This window comes from Girardinichthys multiradiatus, chromosome 4, assembly GCF_021462225.1.
Source record: "Girardinichthys multiradiatus isolate DD_20200921_A chromosome 4, DD_fGirMul_XY1, whole genome shotgun sequence".
Lineage (NCBI taxonomy): Eukaryota > Metazoa > Chordata > Actinopteri > Cyprinodontiformes > Goodeidae > Girardinichthys > Girardinichthys multiradiatus.
The window spans coordinates 35,816,046-35,836,803 of record NC_061797.1 but is presented as its reverse complement, the minus strand read 5'-3'; the positions used below and the strand labels follow the sequence as shown (position 1 = coordinate 35,836,803).

At 38.4% G+C, this 20,758-nt stretch overlaps 1 long non-coding RNA gene across 1 annotated transcript in view; it reads right to left on the bottom strand.

The window, feature by feature from the left end:
- LOC124866604 overlaps positions 1–13,659 on the bottom strand; it is a 29,360-nt gene extending 15,701 nt beyond the window's left edge. Inside the window, exons 1-2 of the long non-coding RNA XR_007037861.1 lie at positions 13,525–13,659; positions 13,297–13,437 (exon numbers count right to left, since the gene is read on the bottom strand). This is a non-coding gene — a long non-coding RNA (uncharacterized LOC124866604). The remainder of the gene's footprint in view (positions 1–13,296; positions 13,438–13,524) is intronic.
- Between the last annotated feature and the right edge of the window lie 7,099 nt (positions 13,660–20,758).

Sequence of the window (20,758 nt, the reverse complement as noted above, 5' to 3'; positions counted from 1 at the left end):
TTTATTTTCCTTTAAGCCACTACAATGTTGTTTTAATGTTTTTTTTTCTATGTTTTCATCATGTAAAGTAATTTGTATTGTCCTGTTACTGAAATAAGACACACATATAAACTTGCCTCACTCATGTTAAGTGTTGATAAAACCGTTGATCTGCTTTTCTTCAAGGGCACAATCTTTAACTATCGGTTAAGTTCTAAATCTTGTTTTTAACTACATATTTTTACATTTATTTATGTTGACTGTATGTTTGTCTATGTGTGGCACCTAACAACCAAAGCAAATTCCTCGAAACATTACTTGGCAATAAAGTATTTTCTGATTTCTGATTCTGATTCTAAAGGTTAAGATGTTAAATATCAAACAGGTCTGAGAAGGAAACTATCCAAGCATTTCTTGCTAATTTATAATTTGACAAGCATGAAAAGACTGAAGATTGGTCTATAAGACCAAACCTTTATACTTTTGAACTTATTATAATATATTAATATATTTTCAAATTAATATATTTTAATATATATATATATATATATATATATATTCAAACCTTAGACTTGTTTTTAAATATTTACATGGTGGTTGTTGTTACAACTACAGATTCATAAACTTGATCAGCATTCACCGGGAATTGTAAGATGTCTTTATATAAAACTTCTCTGGGATAAGCAAAATAAATACAAATACAAATAAATAAATACATTCTCAGTCTTCCTGATGTTTGTAAGTTCATGCAGACACCAGTAGGTGCTGCTGAAGAGCAGCAATGGTATTGCCGGTGTGTGTCCCAACAGTCTGGGCTGAACACCAGCCTCCTGTCAGCAAACCAGACCACAACTCACCAAGTGTGGAGGGAGACTCTGACAGAAAAATACCCACAGCAAGTACTAAGTGCTGGTTCACACCTGAGGCAGTGCTTTCAAAGTACAGATAAACTGCATCTTCTTTCTCCTTCTGTATGTTCTGCCTGCTTGCACTAAAATAAGATAAAAATAACATAACTGCAATAATATAAATTTGTCTTTAAAAAAAATCCCCTATCAGTGATCCTTTCATTAACCACCGTTGGTGACTTTTCTGGTCTTTGCAAGGTTGAGAAACATTCAAATCACCATCAACAATTTGTAGAAGATCAGACACGGCAGTAAGTCAGCAAAATCTGTGTCAATTTGTTTAAATAGGATTTCATTCTAAGTCTGAGAATAGTGAAAGATTAAAATGGAAGTTAGAAGGGTGATTAAACTGTGCCTGATTTATCCACTTACATCTGATTGGTATCAGTACTGATGCCATAAGGTACTACTTTAAAGTACTCCTGATCCTTTCACAATATCACGTATGTCTTAATTTATTTATTACGCTTACTCCTTGCAAGAATGGTAATCTATTAAAAAACTGATGACAATAACAATTATTCTAGCTTTAGATATTTTGTTTATTTTTTTTAAATACAGTTAGCTCTTTTGCTTGCAGGTACAGGTTGCAACACTGCATCTATCTTTTTGTTATTTGCCCAGGATACTAATAGAAACTCTTTAAAACCCTTTAATGTAACATCATATCTGTGTGCATCACACAGCGCAACTCAGCAGAAAGTTCCCTTCTATATACAAATCAAAGGGCGACACCATGGATATCATACTGTAAGTCTGCTGAGCACTCTCCTAATCTTCCAATCCACCTTCTTATTTTCTAGATTCACAGGGAGGTCCACTTTGAACTCGGGGATCCGAATGTTGGGTGCATGCCCCTGAGCAGGCTAATCCCCCATGATTCCTCACCACATGTGGGATCTTTTGTCGTTTTAGTTGAACTCAAATTTTACTGCTTAAATATGCTGTAACTCTTTCAAGTGAACTCAATATCGGTTTACACATTACCTTCGGCCAGTTGTGATTGACTGCAGATGCTTAAAGAAATTTCAAGATTAATGAGAAGTCAAGATAATGGTTCACAGGGAAGTAAGGGCATTGTCTAAACCAAAAATGTTGTCATTTGTAGCTTCACTAATCCTCTTCCACCTCACTCAGAAGAACCATCTGTTCAAGAATTCAAATTGGACTTTAAAAAGAGCTAAACTAGATCAACTACAAAACTGCAAAACTGTTCATAAGACTTCGTTTTTTGCATTTTGTCACATTACATAATTTATAAAAGAAAACTGCACTTTATTTATGATTTGGATTGTATATGATTGTCAATAAAGTAGGTCATAACTTTTAAGAGGATGTAAAAAATAACTGGTTTTGTCTTTTGTGTTGAATAAAAATCTAAAAGTGTGGCATCTATTTTTATTGAGTCTTCATTGTTGATTTGACTTTTTGCACAGTTACCTCACACTTTGTACATTATGTTTAGAAAAATTGGAAAAAATTGGAAAGATTGGATGGTAAACACCTGTGAACTTACATTTTCAAGTCTTGCTGATTCTCAAATAGATTCAAACCTGGAAATCGACTTGGCCATTGTAGAAGATGACTATGCTTTGTTCTAAACCATTCTGTTGCAGCTTCTGGCTGTAGGTTTAGGGTTGTTGTGTTGGAGGAGGCTGAAGCTCCACCTCAATCTCAGATCTTTTGCAGCCTCTAACAGATTTATTTTCAGGATTGCCCTGTATTTAGTACATCCCATCTTCCTATATTCCCTAAACAGCTTCCCAGTCCCTGCTGAATAAAACCATCTCCACAGCATGATGCTGCCGCCACTATTTTTCGTAATGGGGATGATGTCTTCATGGTGATGTGTAGTGTTAGTTTTCCAACACTTAAAACATTTTGCATGTTATTTAAGAAGTTCAGTTTTGGTCTCATTGGACCAAAGCAGCTTCTTCCACTTATTCTGTGTGTCCCCTACATCCCTTTTAGGAAGTTTTGAACAGAACCTCTTGTTTTAATAATGCCTCTCTTGTAGCAGCTCTTCCATAAAATTCTAATGTTTTTATTGTTTAACGTTTAATAGTTGTCTTGCCAACAGCTTTTTCCACCTGACCTGTGGATCTCTGCATCTCCAACAGAGTTACTATAGCTTTCTTCTCTGCTACTCTGTTCCATTTCCCCTTGTCTGGCATGTCAGTTTTGTTGGCCATGTCTTCATGGATTTATAGTTTTGCAATACTCTTTGCATTTCAGATCATGGACTGAACAATGCTTTGCAATATATTTAAAGTTTTGATTATGTTTTAAGGACCTAACCTTTAAAGTTCTCTACAAATGTATTCCTGACCTGTCTGCTATGTCTTCGTGATGCTGTTTGTTAATTAATGTTCTACAACAAACCTCTGAGAACCACAGATCAGCTATATTTATACTGACATTAAACTGTCCATAGATAGATTCTATTTTCTCATTTCTAGAGACAGTGGGTTGCACTGGATTTTGTTTAGTGGTTTTATAGTTTTCGGGCACCAAATAGATATGCACACCTCAGGTTCACATATTTGCTTGCAAAAACATGGGGAAACTATGCCTCCAGTTTCTTTCACTTTATAGTAAAGAACTGTTTTGTTTTTGGTCTCAACCACAATACAAGACACTGAAGTTTGTTAAAATGTGACAAAATGTGAAAAAGTTAAAATGATATGACTATTTTCTGTGGGATTGTAAACTTACCATTTCATGTCATCTTAAAAACATTATACAAAAAATGTATTCATATGCTTCTTTGCTTACTTATACATCAAATGGGACATGCCAGTTTCATGGCATTGAATTGAAATAAATAGATTTATAACCCTTTTTTTCAGCCTCATCAACTGTAATGTTATGCAGAGCTTCATTCATCATTGCTGAAATAAAAACAAATAAATCATAATTTCAAATATATGTGCTGCATGAAAAGTTCCCTAAAGCTATCTGCTTTTAGATTCTGTATTTCTTTAGGCTGGATTGCATCCAATAATTATTAACCCCCAGTTATCCTCTACCAGGGTGCCAGTGGGCCAGCAACGACTGACAAGGTTAAGCTGTTTAGAGTAGGTGAAGAGATTACACAGCTTATTATCCACATCTCTGTCTCTCTCTCTCTCTCTCTCTGTCTCTCTGCCCCCCAGCCCCATGCTCCCCGCCCCCAGCATGGCTGCATGGGGCCACTCCGAAATTTAATACCATGTCTACAACAAGATAAGGCTTTCCTACGGACAGATTAACAATATGCCCATTGTTTGTTTCCCCCGTGTAATCTTGCAGGCAGGCAAATACAGGCAGCTGAAGCTAGAAAGCTTAGGAGTCGGGTTGTCCGAATTGAACTCTGGCAGAAGGAAACACTAACATTTGATAAAAAGGGCCTAAGCAGAAGAAAAGAAGAGCATGGAAGATAGAGGGGAAGGCAATGACAGAGGAAAGACAGGCAAACAGTGGCAAAGAAAAGAGGAAGGGGAACAGGGAGAGGTAAGAATTCGGCAGATTGTGTGGGAGTAGTGGGTCAAGCGCTGCATTTTTCCTCGGTAACAAGAGACTGGGGAAGGCATGTCAGTGGCCAAATTGCCCCTCAAACCCACTGACAAGAACTGTCAGCAGAGAGAGGAGAGGGACTCTGTCTGGCCTGCTCTCATGCCAGGGTTAATCACTGGCAATTACAGAGAGGAGGAGCAATCAAAAAGCCGTGATGGTGCGGTGCCGAAGTGTGTGGCCAGTGGTGCTTGGGTGTCATAAGCCACTATGTCGTTAACCAACCCCCAGTCCATTGCCTGAGAAAAAAAAAATTAATCCTGGAGGACTTTACATGTGATTTAAAGTTGATTTGAATGCTTGAAGTGGACACGGCAATGAACACGACCACCATCTGTGTGTGTAGATGGGTAGTAGGATTACATGGGTGGGGATTCAGAGGTGATGAGGCTTTAAATCGGAGAGGTCGCCAAAATACCCCCGGGGTCCTAAGCACCTGGTGTCAGATCATGTCAGAGGGCACGGGGCCAACATTTTCCAAGCTGAGCTGTGAATCTGATCAAGTGATGAAAATGAAATAGTGCAGATGGATGCAGGAAGAAATTCCCTTTTTTGTGAATTCTGTGTAGAGTGTGGAAGATATTGTAAAAGTATTTAACAGCATTCGTTTCATAATTAAGTGTTTCTTTGTGTTGATCTATTAGATAAAAAAAAAAAAAAAGAAAACAAATTAGAATTTGTGATTTTTACATCTAAAAATGTGAAAATGTTGAAGGAGTATTAATTATTTTGCCAGACACTGCATAAACATTCATTTTACATATAAAAGATCACTGCTCTGCAAATCAGCTATGACAGTGACATTTTTTAAATATAGTTGATATAGAGATATGAAAATTTCACAGCAAATTTTACAAAAAGATTTATTTGTTTAATTGAAATTTTGGCAATATTCCTTTATTGATTATTTCTTTTTGCTGCAAGGTATTGCTATATTGCAACAGTTCCTTTTTATAATTTAGCTTTCTGCAAATATCTCCTGTAGTTTATATGTGAATTAAACACAGTGGTACATTTTACTTTACAGAGGCTGAATATGCATAAGGTTTGTCCTTGCATTTGTCTTGTATTGCTGAGCATTTCTGCCACGCAGCATAGACTTCTGCTCTCAGTGGGCACCGTTTGTATTCACATGGTGACAGTTGACAGCTGTTTTTCCTTTAATAAGATTAGGCTAAAGAAATTACTTGTGCACTCTTTAATCTGCTATTTAACAGAGGGGGCCACCTGGGGCCAGCTTTATCCCATCCACTCTGAATGGCTAATCAAAGAGGGCTTGATTTGCACAGGGACAGAGGCAGCACTTCGCCGCACATGAAATCTGTGCCGTAAAAGGGTAATAAATGTATGATTCCCAAGAGTTTCATTCCTTGTGTTTTAGTTGACGTTTTTTATTTTTGTGTTCAGGGTTAAAGTGGGAAATTTATTTCTGTGTTCAAATAAAGCTTATGCAGCATCTTCAAGTAAAATTAATGAAATTTGAGATACATATGTTTTGCAGGTAATATTTTACACAGTAATGTTCTGTCACACAAGCTGTACTGAGAGTCAAAACACAATTCATTAATGCGCCTGGTTTTGGTGTAATAAGAAGTGTTAATTTCATAAATTTTTCCTCATTTAAGTAAAACAATTCAAAAATGTAAATGGTCAAATGTTTCTGAGATGATTTCCTTACATATTTAACCGGGAGAATAAGTATGCACTGTTTTTGTTTTAAAATTAAACATTAGGGCTGAATAATGCATTGAATTGCAATCATCATCACACTATCGGTATGTACATTATTCTAATAACAAATGATTGCTTGGATGCATTAGTTGATAGTCTATTAATATTTTAGGTTCAATGCATTTAAGCAATATTTGGCCAGTTGCATGGGCCATCCACGCTCTTGATGCCCACACAAATTATTGAGACCATTTTTTGATGATGAAGAAGAAAGAGTGTGGAAAATGTTGATAGATCATAATATTCAACATGATTTTCCAGTCAGTCAGTCAGTCAGTCAGTCAGTCAGTCAGTTAGCAAAATATCTCAAAGATATGAATGGATTTGGATGAAATCTTTAGACAAGGTGCATATTGGGGGAAGGAACAGATGGTTAGATTTTGGAGGTGATGTGCAACACTATCTGGATCCAGGATTTTTTGAAGGATTCTTTATCATTGCCAGACTATCTTGTGACAACTTGGAGTTCCCACATGCTTCGTCACCCTGTCAGCAGCTGATATGCATTGGGCAGAAGTTATCCAGAGTAGAGCTCATCAGTATGGAAAAAAAACTCACATGCGTCAATGACCCTACTGCCTTGGAGGTCTGCACTCTATGACTACTTTTGAGGTTGTTGTTTATGGAAAAACGGTACCTGGTAATTCCAGGTCATCCTGTAGCTCTTTGTGATTGGTCCTTGGCTCTTGGACAACTCTTCTAATGATTGTGTTGTCTGAAGATTTGTGAAAATCACCTGGTTGTGGCTGCTTTACGGTTAAACTGGGTTCTTTCCTCTTCTGAATTATGGTCACACAGGTTTTCACTGGAACACTCAGAAGTTTAGAAATAGTTTAGAAATTTTCGGGTTTATATGTGCTTTTATAGCTTCTTTTGTTCATGTGTACAATACTTATCCCTTGCATCATCCCACTTTATTCACTTCATTTATGGAAAAACGTACATTTGTTTCCTTGTCTATGTGGATACCTTGGGTTGTTTCCAACATATGGTGTGAACGTTATGTAAATAGACCCATTAGAAATATATACCCTAAACAAATGTTGACATGTTCAATATTTATTTTCTCTGCTGTAACAATCTGAACATTAACATTTATCTATTACTTCATGTGAAACTGCCCATGAGCCACAACATTAATTTTGTCTGCAATCTACACTGCCTTTGTTTGCTCTGAGCAAGGAGTTCACCATGTTGGATAATGTGGTTTGCGGCGTTGTTTTGGGCTGGTTGGATGTAATTAACACTGGCATGGCTGCACAAGTGGGTTTTTTGCTGGTCAAATCCACCAGACAAGCCCAGTCTTGGGCCACTGCCCAGAAAACACAGTTTGGTTTAGAGAGGGAATCTCACCATACTCATGTGTACTAGCTGAAAGGAGCCAGTATTAACACTGCCCAGTGCTTACTGTCACTTCCTCTTTTCCTTTCAGTCTTCCTCTCTTGCTCTTTCTCTTCCCATCATCCATGTGTCGTTTTCCTCTTAAGCCATACTTTTTTCTCTCTCTTCTCCTCTGCACTTCTCCCTTTCCTCCCATGCTCTGCTGCCCCTTACACACCCTCCAACGTAACAGATTGTTATCAGCAGGCTGTGATCTGAGCAGACATGCCACATCATCTCATGCTATTGGCTGTATGCCTCTCAAATCAGTTCTGACAGTTTCCTATTACATTGTTTACCTGGCTGTAAGGGGAAGCGGCCTTAGTTAACTGATGTTCAAATCTGCTCGATCTGGGGCAACCACAACGCTATGCATAGCTTCTTTAGACTCATGCATTTTGTGGTTTATGATGTCTACTGTTATTCCAGTAAGGGTTGCTTTTGAGAATTAGGACCACATGAAGAAAGCTGTCATGGATGTTGAAATGTTTATGACAAAGAATAGACAAGCTCTTTGCTTTAGAATATCACAAACCTGAGCCTCTGGGGTGGAATTCAATTTCAGGTTGGAATGTTGGACATGCCTTGTTTTGAGTGACTTTTTGACAATGTTGAAGCTTTAAGATGGAAACACAGCAGATGAAAAGAATTACTGCATCCCAAATAATAGATTTTAAAACTGACATTCTTGAATTGTTTACAAAATTGCATCTTATCTAAAACTTTGTCCTTAATTTGATAGTTGTTCCTCTTTAGTTGTGTTTAGGCTTGCAGGTCACTATTGTTTTTTGTCAATTTCATATCAGAAATAAAGAAATAATTTATAAAGTGTAAAATAAAAAAGGCAAAAGTGATGATGTTACATTTGGAACACCCAACTCAGGTATTAGTGCATGACAAAAAAAGTGAGAGCAAACCACAAGTCAAGTTGGAGTTCATAGAGTAAAGATTTATATAGTGATTTATGCCAGGAGGATCGGGAAGTCAGGAGGAATGTTATCTGAAAGCCGTACCTTGGAAACTCAACAAACTGGCACCCTAAGCAATTTAAAAGCACTCTGTGACGAGCCCTGCCTGCCTGTAATTCATCTCAGTGGTGAATAAATGCTTGTAATTGTCAAGTCAAGTCAAGTTTAGTTATATAGCGCTTTTCAGCAACAAGGCACTCAAGGTGCTGTACATAAGGAAAAACATTACAATGATACAGAAAATCAAACAACAGAGGTAATTAAATAAAATAAAATAAAGAGGATAGAATGATGGATAAGAAAATGAAAGGAAAATTGGACTGAAAACGTAACTAATAATGTTTAGATGGCACATTCAAAGGCCACTCTAAACAAATAGGTTTTTAATCTTGATTTAAAGCAACTTAGGGTTTCAGCGCTTTTACAGTTTTCTGGGAGTTAATTCCAGATTAGTGGAGCATAAGAACTAAAAGCTGCTTCTCCATGTTTGGTTCTGGTTCTGGGTATGCAGAGTAGATTTGAGCCAGAAGACCTGAATGGTCTGGGTGGTTGATACACTGACAACAAGTCTGTAATGTATTTTGGTGCTAAGCCATTCAGTGATTTATAGACTAACAAAAGTATTTTAATCTCTATTCTCTGAGCTACAGGGAGCCAGTGTAAGGACTTTAGAACCGAGGTGATGTGCTCCACTTTCTTAGTTCTAGTGAGGACGCGGGCAACAGGGTTCTGGATCAACTACAGCTGTCTGATTGACTTTTTAGGCAGACCTGTGAAGACACCGTTGCAGTAATCAATTCTACTAAAGATGAACGCATGAATTATTTTTTCAAGGTCCTGCTGAGACATTAGTCCTTTAATCCTGGAGATGTTCTTTAGGTGATAGAAGGCCAACCTAGTTACTACCTTTATGTGCCTCTGAAGGTTCAGGTCAGAGTCCATCACTACACCCAGGTTTCGAGCCTGACTGGTGGTTTCTAGCTGTATTAACTGAAGCTGTGAGCTAACTTTTAAACACTCTTCCTCTGGTCCATTACTTCAGTTATGTTTTGATTCAGCTGAAGAAAATGTAGGCCCATCCAAGCATTGATTTCTTCTAAGCATTTACCCAGCGCTTGAATGGGTTCATGGTCACCTGGTGACATCGTCACGTATAGCTGTGTGTCGTCTGCATAGTTATGATAGCTTATGTTATTGTTTATTAAAATCTGAGTTAGGGGGAGCATGTAGATATTGAATAGAAGCGGCCCTAAGATGGACCCTTGGGGAACGCCACATGTGATTTTTGTGGTCTCTTATGTAAAGTTACCTACTGACACAAAAAAGTCCCTGTCCTTCAAGTAGGATTTAAACCAATTGAGTGCTGTACCAGAAAGGCCGACCCAGTTTTCCAGGCGCTCTAATAAAATGGAATGATCAACAGTGTCGAATGCTGCAATAAGGTCCAATAATACCAGCACTGTGGTTCTTCCACAGTCTGCATTTCTACGGATGTCATTGAACACCTTGACAAGAGCAGTCTTTGTACTGTGGTGAGCACGGAAGCCTGACTGGAAGACATCAAAGCAGCTGGTCAATGTTAGGAAGTTGTTTAACTGCTGGAACACATCTTTTTCAATAATCTTACTGATGAAGGGGAGGTTTGATATAGGCCTGTAGTTCTGTAGTAGCAGCTTGTCCAAGTTGCTCTTTTTTAATAGAGGTTTGATAATTGCTGTTTTCAGGGCCTGGGGGAAAACACCTGACAAAAGGGACGTGTTTATTATTTGTGTTAAATCAGATGTTATGACAGGCAAAGCTTTCTTGAGGAAAGCTGTGGGTAAAAGATCGAGAAAGCAGGAAAAAGAGCTTAGTTGGTGTACGATTTCTTCTAAGTTTTTGTGGTTTATTTGGTGAAATTGGGAAATTTTGTCAAAATCGGTTCTAGTTGGAGACAACATTGGTACTGGTGTTGATGTGGATGTGCTGACTGCCCCTCTGATCTTTTGGATTTTTTCAGTAAAGAATTTAGCAAATTCATTGCAGGCCCTGGTAGAGTGGAGTTCAGATGCTACAGTTAGAGGAGGGTTTGCTAACCTGTCGACCGTGGCAAATAATGCACGAGCATTGTTAAAGTTTTTGCTGATGATCTCAGAAAAGGATTCCCTTGCATTTTTCAGTTGTAGGTTATATCTGTATAATCTCTCTTAATAGATAATATAGTGAACTTGGAGTCCAGTCTTTTGCCACCTGCGTTCAGCTTTTTGACACTCTTTTTTATTCACTTCTGACTGGTGGATCACTTCTCCACGGAGACATTTCTTCCCAGAAACAACTTTCACTTTAATTGGAGCAATTGAATCAATGATGTCCGAGATTTTAGAATGAAAGTTATCTACCAGCTCATCTACAGTGTTACAGGGCAAAGTGGAGGTAGAGGAGTAAATCTGATTAAAGGTTTCAGCAGCATCGTCCTTAAAGATGCGTCTTCTTATTATGTCTCTTTGGCAAACTGAGTCATTGCAGATGATGCTTTCAAAAATAACAGAAAAGTGGTCAGACAGAGCAACATCAGTTACAGACACCTTGGAAATGTTTAGACCCTTACTGATGATCAAGTCCAAAATATGTCCCTGTTTGTGCGTTTGCTGTTTAACATGTTGAGTCAAACCAAAATTTCTAAGAGTGTCACATAGATCTATTGCAATTCTGTCTTCAGGATTGTCCATGTGAATGTTGAAGTCTCCCACAATAATTAAACAGTCATAATCAACACATATCACAGATAAAAGCTCATTAAAATCACTGAAAAAGTTTGTTTTGGACTTAGGAGGCCTGTAAATATTCAAGAACATGGTTCGGACCGGGCTCTTTACCTGGAGAGCAAATAATTAAAAGAGTCAAATTTTTCCAGAAATACTTTTTTACACTCTGATAAATCTTTAAACAAAGTGGCCGCCCCTCTACATTTTTTTTGCTGTCTGCTCTCACAAAGAAAATTGTAGTTCGGAGGCGTCGCCTCTATCAGAATGGGAGCTTTATATGACTTAGTTGCTGTTAATGGTTATATCTGACAGTTTATGGCTTTTTTTGATTGTTTATTACTGTCTCTTATCCTTTTGGCTTTGTTCTTTCTGTCACAGAGATTTTACAACTATCTCCTATTAGGGGCCCAAGTTTTTCCTGGACATGCTCATTTCTGATAGAGTTACCACTGGGGCCCAGACTGGTATCACAGAGAAGTGATTTGAAGGTCCTGATTAGGAGGAGATAGATTAGGAGGTGGTGGAGGTCTGCGGCATTTGGAAGATGTTGGTTTGGTAGCAGGGCCTCGGCCATGGGGGGTGTTGAATGGTGAAGATGTCAGAGCCATTTGGGTCCCGATTTTAAGAGCTCCTTTCATGTTATCAGAATCCAGTAAAACAAAAAGCGGGCTCAGTGGGGAGATGGGAGAGTTCTGTGCAGTCCGGGTCGGGGTCTGGGTTGAGGGGGGTATAACGGGGGGTCCACCTCTCCTGTGGATTTCGACGGGGAGATATTTTGTGATGACCTCTCTTTTTCAGCCAACTGGCCGGTTGTCTCTGCTGGAGCTGTTGGAGGCAGCATTATCATTGTTGTTGATACTCCATGTTCTCTGCTGAAGGTCGAAGATGCTGGTGGATTATTTACTGAATAGAAGAGATTAGATGTGAGACGTCTGGCCCCTGGCTTGTTCAAAGAGAAACCATCTAGTTTGAAGAGTTGTCTTTTTTCCCAAAAAATATTAAAGTTGTCGATGAAGTTCACAGGTGTGGTAGCACATGTTTTTTTCAACCACTTATTTATCATCAGAAGTCTCGAAAAAATCTCATCTCCACAGAAAATCAAATCGGTGCAAAGGGTCCGCTGAGAAACACCTTGATATTGAGACCTCCAACAATATTCAGAAGACGAGTGAAATCCTCCTTCAGTCCTTCAGCAAATCTGTTTTGGAGGGGAACTCCATTATTTCCAGCTGTCTCACTCCTATCAGTTGTTGTGACAGCAGCTCGCTGTTGAAGTGCCTGTCACTGTTTGGGATCACAGGCAGAGTTGAATCATCGCTGTACACCATATTCACCTCCACATTCACTTCTAGTCAATGGATTTTCATCTCCAAAACAGCCAATTTCTGTAAACGTTTTTCGAAGTCCTCTGTGGTGAAGGGAGGCATTTTGTGCAGATTAGCTGGCGTCAACTTGTCCTTCTTTCGAGTTCGATTATAAAAACATCAAAATCCTTTAGAAAAAAAAATAAATAAATAAAAATAATAATAATCCTTGGGAGTCGCTGGTTATAAGTAGTTTTAGTCCAATATTTCCGTAATTTTGGCTAAGAGATAAAAAGTTAGGAGTAAAAGAATACAAGTAAGCAGGGAGCTTAGGAGAAAAGCGTCTGAGCAGGCAGAGAGGCGGACGCAGAAATTGTAATTTGAAAGATGAAAATTCTTGTAGTGTGGTTGCAAAAGCTCCTCACAATCATCCATACATGGAAGTGCATATCCAGTTTTAAGGGTATTCAAAAGGCTTTTTTAGTGTCAGAAAATTGCATTTAGGAATGACTAATGAAAAAAAACAATTGAAAGACTGATTGTAATTTATTTATGTTTCAATATTTGTAGATTGTTTGGATTTAAAATAAGACATCTGGCCTTTGATATTTTAGATTTCCCCTCATTATGGATATGTGGCATATAAATTACACTGCTATTAATAATAATCTTACAGGAAAATACATTGAATATGTTGACATTGCATGAAGGGATAAAGGTTTTGTTTTACCTGGCTGTCATACTGCCTAGTTGCGTGCAGGTTGGTGTGTGCATGCAGTGCTGTGTTCTCTCTCACTCTCTTCCTACAGGGTGCAACTGGCAGGTGCAACTCCACAGGTGTCTTCCATGAGGGTTTTTAAGGAGCTGGAACCTAGGTGTCGAACCGTTAGCTCACTCAGAGTGATAATCTGGCCAGCATTTGTTACCCATTGACTGATCTTTTGTCCCCAAGTCTTACCTGAGTTTTTGTTGCTCCTCCTCTCGCAGGATTTTCATCCGACATTGGCTTCTCCCATTCCCTGATGCTCTGTGTCTACTCTATTGGATCTCCCTCAAAGCACCTCAGAGAAAGATGCTGGATTGTCAGTCTCCCTTATGCTCTTGGAACCAGCCTCCTGGAAACAAAGAACCATTCTCCCTCCTGTTTGCTCACCTGCCTGTCCGCCCTCCACCTCATGCTGGAAACACCTTCCAAAAAGGATCCTGGTGACAGAGAGAGATTCAGCTTTTTCCACAGAATCGCCCCGCCTGCCAAACTCAGCCTCAGTGGACAGATTCGCCCTCCACAGAACTTTCCAACCACCCATTACTTACCATCCATCTGCTGTCAAGATTATAACATCTCACCTCTCTTCCCTAGTGCCCAGTCTGATTGTCCTCAGACCCTCCGATGACCATTCAAATCATTTATACTGCTTTTCAATATAGACTATTAAACATGTCATCCTGCCTCCTTATCTGTGCTCACTGTCAGAGTCTAGCTGCTGAACATTATGACACTAGTGAGAAAGTACATAATGTATCAATGTGCAGAATTGAATAATTTTCAGTGCAGTGGGTTGTTGTTCATGGGAACTTCCCTTTGTTCCTGTTTCTTATCAATGCAGATAGGTCATCAGGTCAGAGAGATTAGCTTGTGAGTAACATGGCAGAGTTTGGCATGTGAGCTGAACAGTTTCCTTACGACTGTCTGCTCTTTCTTGACTTGTCTCAGGATCCACTATTGCTTCTTGTAGATGTTTAAATGCTGTGGATCACATCACGTCAATGACTTTGCAGGAATCCCTCATACTAATTATGCATGTTGTGGCATTGAAAAAGGAAAGTTTTCTTTTAACAGGTATGAACTCCAGCCGAACTATGTGGAAACATGTGGTTGTAATGAGACAAAATGTGAAAAGGTTAGTTAGGTTTGCGAGGCACTCTATAGCATTAGCAATACAAGTACTGCAGGTATCCTACAGAATCCTCCTTAATTTTTATATGGGAGTGGTGAAGCCCCACTGAATTTCCACATATATTCAACTTCAGCGAGCAGAAAATCCCAACTTTATAGTTTATAAAACACAACAATAGCCTATTTGGGCTTTATTTAGTGGTCTGTTAATTTTAGTTGATTTATTATAAAAACAAACATCTGTGTGTGACATATATTCCTAATATTTAATGCAGAAATTGCAGACTTTTACTGAAAAAGCAAGAACTGACCAACTCAAATATCAAAACTTCATAAATGAATGCCAGTCTGTTCTTCTTCAGTCTGGGATACACACTTTTAAAAGCTCATTTTGTTATCTTAAATATTTATTCAATCAATTATTTGCTCTTTAAGTCACTGCAAATTAACAACGCAAGTGAAGAGCATCTCTCCTTGGCTGCTGGTGACCTACTGGGGAGACACTATGTTTGCAGAAATCTCCAGAGCCAGGCAATTAGTTAATTGAAAAGTTATGTTCTTGGCATGAATATTGAATACAGGCTGTATGAAATTAGCACGGCATTTAAAGGCACAAATGAATTCTTTACAGATGTATGAGTGTAAAGCGAGTACACCTCTGTTTGTCTACATAATTTCTTCCTTTTGTGAATTGCCCCACAAGGCTTCAGAGAAATCCCAAGAATTTCCCTCCAAACAAGAACGATAAAAGTTGTCAGAAAGAGACCATAACTGCAACTTTTTTGGTTAAACGTTGACCTGCAAAAAGGAGTAGTTTCCCAGTATTTACCTCCACGAAACAACAGACATTAATGATAAGAAAATTTGTTGCACATTGCAGTAATGTGTTCTTTTTTAAAGCCTATCACCTGATCGAAAGACAGCCATGATGCCAAATTTGTCACATTTTTATGTAAATGGAACCGTGCAGACTAAACAACCTCAACCTGTCAGAAAAATTCGCAACATGCAACACATCTGGTTCATATTAGTAAAAAGCCCACTCCTGGACTCGAGTACCTTACAGCAACTCTAGGGTAGCAAGTGAGTCAAAATGCATGAAACCTTCAAATTTGAGACTGTATGTTTTATAGTGATGTTGACAGAGATCTTATTTAGCATTTAGTCAGTCAGTCATTTTCTACTGCTTAATCCATAGTGGGTCGCGGGGAAGCTGGTGCCTATCTCCAGCAGTCGATGGGCGAGAAGCGGGGTACAGCCTGGACAGGTCGCCAGTCCATCGCAGGGCGAAACATTTAGTGTACAATAAATGTTTGTATTATATAATGTTGTAACCAAACAAAGAGTATTTAATTTAAGCTATTTGTCTCTGCTGTAATTCTTGAGTCAAAGGATTTTTAATTGATTGAGATTTTTCTCTTGTTCTAAGTCATTTGTTTCATTTTGGTCTCTGTGGTTGTTTCAACCCTTTAGGAACTGAGCAACAAAATGGTGGCAAAATGACAAACTAAAATGCTGTTTGTACCTTGCCTCAAAATGACGTAATGAAGGAATAAAAGAACGCAGGTATATCATGAGCGAACTGTCTCTCATGTCATTATGACTGTTGGTTTTTTAGAGGGAACCAATGCAATAAATGTAAGTGTGTTCAGCATCACCACATTTTGATTGGTCTGTTAATAAACGTTGCAGTTCCTTGAACAATCATGTTCTAATGCAACCAGCTGGGATTCCCAGATCCTGTCCAAAACTATTTGTACAACTCCTGTTTGCAGCATGGATTATAAATGCTGTTCAGTGCTCATAAAGCTTGAAGAATGAAGACCTTTGTTTTGCACAGCCTTTCTTGGCATTTTCCTATGATGGATATGGTTAATTAGCCTGGGTACCATTCCTTCAGGGGGTATAATTGCTTGGAAAAAGAAAGTTACACCAAAAACATATTTTCTATTTCTTATTTGCAAATAAAGTCACTGGAAGTGATGCTTAAGTTGGTATCTGATTTTAAGATTTATTTGTGGTGCAAAAACTAGCGCTGTTTGACAGATTTTTATAGAAACTGGAAAGCATTCGACCATTTGCTCAGTCCAAAATCAAAAACAGACTGGTTAAATCTAAACTATTGTAACAGTGACAGATTAATGTAATCTTTGCTGTGTTTGTAAACAACTACAAACATAATCAAAATTGTATATTTTTTCTCTCTGTTTGACTTTATATCAGACATAACTATTCTTGCTTTAGCCAGTGCTATTTGCTAATATGCAAAATTATTGAAAATGTATTTTAATTCAGTTCTTTAGTATTTACGTTTTATACTGTATGACTTGGTTCAAATATTTTAGGGATCTTTCCACAAGCTCAGCAAAATAATTTGCCAAACCTTTGGCTCATTCCTCCTTACAAGGGATCCGACTGACTCATTTTCAATGGGACTGAGACCAGGGACTGTGATGGTCACCCCAAAACTCTGACCCCTTAGGCCACTTTGTTACTAATAATTATGCAATCGATTTTGTAAAATTGACAAGTCCCGCATATAGCAAAATACCTCCACCACATGATGCCACCACCCCCATACAGGCTTGCAAGCTTACTTATTTTTCCTCATCATTTTAGTGATTGTAATCATGATCAAACAGACCACCAGGCATTAGTCAAGAAATGTATGCATGTGTCCCTATTTACATCTGCAAACTGTATTTAGTTTTTGTTAGTGATATTTTTGTTGTTGTAAAGAAGTATTATGTCTTAAGGTTATGCTTTAAGTCAGGTACACTATATTGAAATTTCACCCTGCACTTCAGCTCTCCACAGAAACTAAAAGAAGATACCTACCTTCCCTGATGTTTTCACATTCTGCGACATGATGTGAGCCCAGACTGTACATGCTGATTGCAAACAGCTTTGCAAATCTGGATGTTTCCCTAATTGAAGTCTCCCTGTTTCACCTCAGTCTTTAGCCGTGGTTATCTGAACAGCGTTAACATGACCTGCAGGGCTCCTTTACACCCCGCTGCAAACACTTCCGAGACTTCTCACTTCCCTCCACTTGGCACCCGACCAGAAAGTATCTGTCACCGAGTCTTTTCGTGTCCAGTTTTATCCCCAAGCTAATTAATAATACAGAGAGGTGCTGTTATTCATGGCACAATGCAGAGAGATTCTCTTTGAGACCATTCCTCTGTTTGAGGATATGCTGTAAGGTTTAATTTAAATTGCAATGTTTTTCACCAAAGGTCGACTTTAACGTTTGTGGTTTTCTGTCTATAATAAACACTAAATGTCCTTTCAAGATTGTTTTATGGATTTTAGCCTCACAGAAACATTACCTGTTATTTAGAAAACTTTTACACTGATTGATCCTTTTCAATGCTTGATAGCATATTTGCACATTTTGTATGACCTTATTATTACAGAACAGGCAATCTGTTCTGTGACATTTGTCAGAATGAATTAAATCACAAATGAGTTTTTCTCTCATGTTCTGTATCTTTCAGCAAACCTCTTTTTAGTGTGGTGAGATTTCAACCAGTACTGTTCAGGGCTCTTCCTGCTTCGACCAACTGATCAGCTCCCATACAAGTATTAAGTCAAGCTTTAGTGCTACCACCCCTCTGTTAGCTGGCGTGGTGAAGTGCTGCACTGGCAACATGCCCATTTAAAACTGGCTGTATATGGAGTAAGAGCGTAGCATAAAGATCCCATGACTAGGCTGTATTTACAGAGAACATTTAGATTCTGATCGTGTGTGCTTGGAAGTGGCAGCATCATTTATATAGATAATTGGCTGATAGTGTTTAATATTTATGAAGGACTTTTAATTGCTCCCTCGTTTCACTGATTGTTGGCAAGGCAGAAGCTTCTGTCAGTGCCCAGTGGTGTAAATGATTACACACAGTCACTAAATATATTTAGGTACAAAAAATATATGACTACTCTCCCCCGTTTTGTCTCTTGCAAAAAGTATTAATAACACTTAAACATTTTTACATTTTGCCATATTACAACTACAAATTCAGTGTATTTTATTGTATGTTTGTCTGACAGAGCTACACAAAGTAGTCCATAACTGTGAGGTGGAAGGAATATTTTTCAAATGTACCAAAATCCAAATAAATATGTATTCAGCCCTCTTTACTCTGAATACCCTACAAAAAATTCAGTGTTACCTATAACTTTCAGAAGAAATCTCATAAGTAAAAAGAATCCCTGTGGGCGTAATATAAATTCAGTAAAAACATAGTGAGTTGGTGAAGGACTCAGAAGTTTCTTAGAGAACATTAGTAAACAAATGGCTGGATAAAAAGTGTATTAATCAGAGAATCAGCCAAGAGGTCAATATTATCTCTGGAAGAGCTACAGAGATTCACAGCTCAGGTGGGAGAATCTGTCAACAGGACAAATGTTTGTCCTGTTTTCCACAAATCTGAAGTCACAATAGGAAAGCCACTGTTGAAAGCCATAAGAAGTCCCATGTGCATTGTTTACAGTTTAATCCTTGTTCTTCAAGTAGCTGAAATGGAACTCGACAATTGATAAGATATTTTTTTTTTCAACATATTGAAGTACATAATTAAATCACTCCTATAAACACCCATGAAGGATGTTTTTTTAATCCTCTCTAAGTTCATAATTACACGAGAAAGGAATTGTATATTTTCTAGGGGTTAATAGATAATAAAAAAAGATCAACATGGGGAAAAAAACACTAAGGTTATAGAGACAAAATCTATTATAAACCATTAACCAAGAATACTCTTGATCCTACTATGAATCTACTAGCTAGTGGTTAACTAAGACTACAGAAAAAAAAAAAAAAAAAACAGAACTACTGCTAGACTCTACCACAGAGACAGGCTTAATCAGGGAATGGTTGGTAGAATAATTACTTGAATTAATTGTCTAAGAACCGAAGAACATAACTTTTAAATTAACCTTTGAAACAACTTTCCTCACTACAGCTATTCTGGAGTCTGCATGACAAATTCTTGTCTACTGTAAAAGCACGTAAGTCTGCGCTGGTCTGTTAAGTGCAGACTGACAAACTGACAATAGATGCCTTAGTGAAGCCATTTGGTGGAAGAATGTCATAACAAAAAGCTTAGGTCTTTGTGACATGTGACACAGCAAGTAAGGAGGTTGTGAGTGGTTTGAAATTGCAATTGCTGGTTTATGTAAAGTCTTCTCTGACTGACAGCTTTAACAAAGACATGACAGAGTGGGATTGTCCCAGAGAAGAGTTTAGCTCAAAAATCGCTATTTTAAATGCTCTTAGTGGTGGTGATCGACCACTGCTCAGCCCCCAGAAGTGACTGGGAGAATTTTGCCTCACCGGGAGGTCTGGTGATGGACAGCTCTCTATGCAGGGTAACCCTTTAAAATGAGTGGACTGCAGTCCCTTAAGGGGAAACATACCTGAAACATACCACTAAGACAAGGTGAGACAGATCCCTCCATCGACTCCTCATCCGGACAGCAGAGAGTGAGTACTGGGGCAGATATAACGACAGAGTAATAGGCCAGTTACCAGTGATTTGTACTGCAGTATGCAGCAGGGAAAGGTTCTTTGGGCCTTGTCACTGTGAGACAAATTTGACATATCACAATAATGCACTGGTTTAGAAGCCTACTTTAAAGCTTACAGTTATGAATTTCAGCCCCACTATTTTAAGTAGATTTTAGGCTTTTTTTCATGGTCTATTGTTCTTAGAATCCGGTGCCAATGGCATCATTACTCTGCACTGAATCCCATATGTCAATGTATGTGAAATCATCCTGGCCTGGCAAAATCTCCCAGAATCTTGGATCTGATGGAACCAAATGTGAAACTTTGGACCATAATTTCCAAGGGTAATCTCAAAAGAACACCACACCCATAAGCAAACATGGGGTTGGCAGCATCATGTTGTCACTTCTCTTCAGAAGGAAGCAAGGTTTTTGTCAAGGTTGATACAATTAAACAGTTCTAAGAATTCTAGGAAGTTTTAAAACTTTCAGCCATCTATTTTGGCAGCTGAAGGTGAATACAGATGAAGATTTTCATTTTTTCATCATCACAGTAAATCCCAGCACAAATGCAAATCAACAACAGAAGGGAATCAGCACAAACTGCTACTCTGGATCTGGAGAATGGGGTCACATGTGAGGATGACCTCAGAGATTACCTGATTTGGTGAACTTCTGCAACGCAGAATGGTCAAATATTGCAAATTCCAGATGTGACATGCTGATAGACTCCTGCCTAAAAAGACAAAAGACTTAAAAGTTAAAGTACGTGCGCTCTCATGCTACC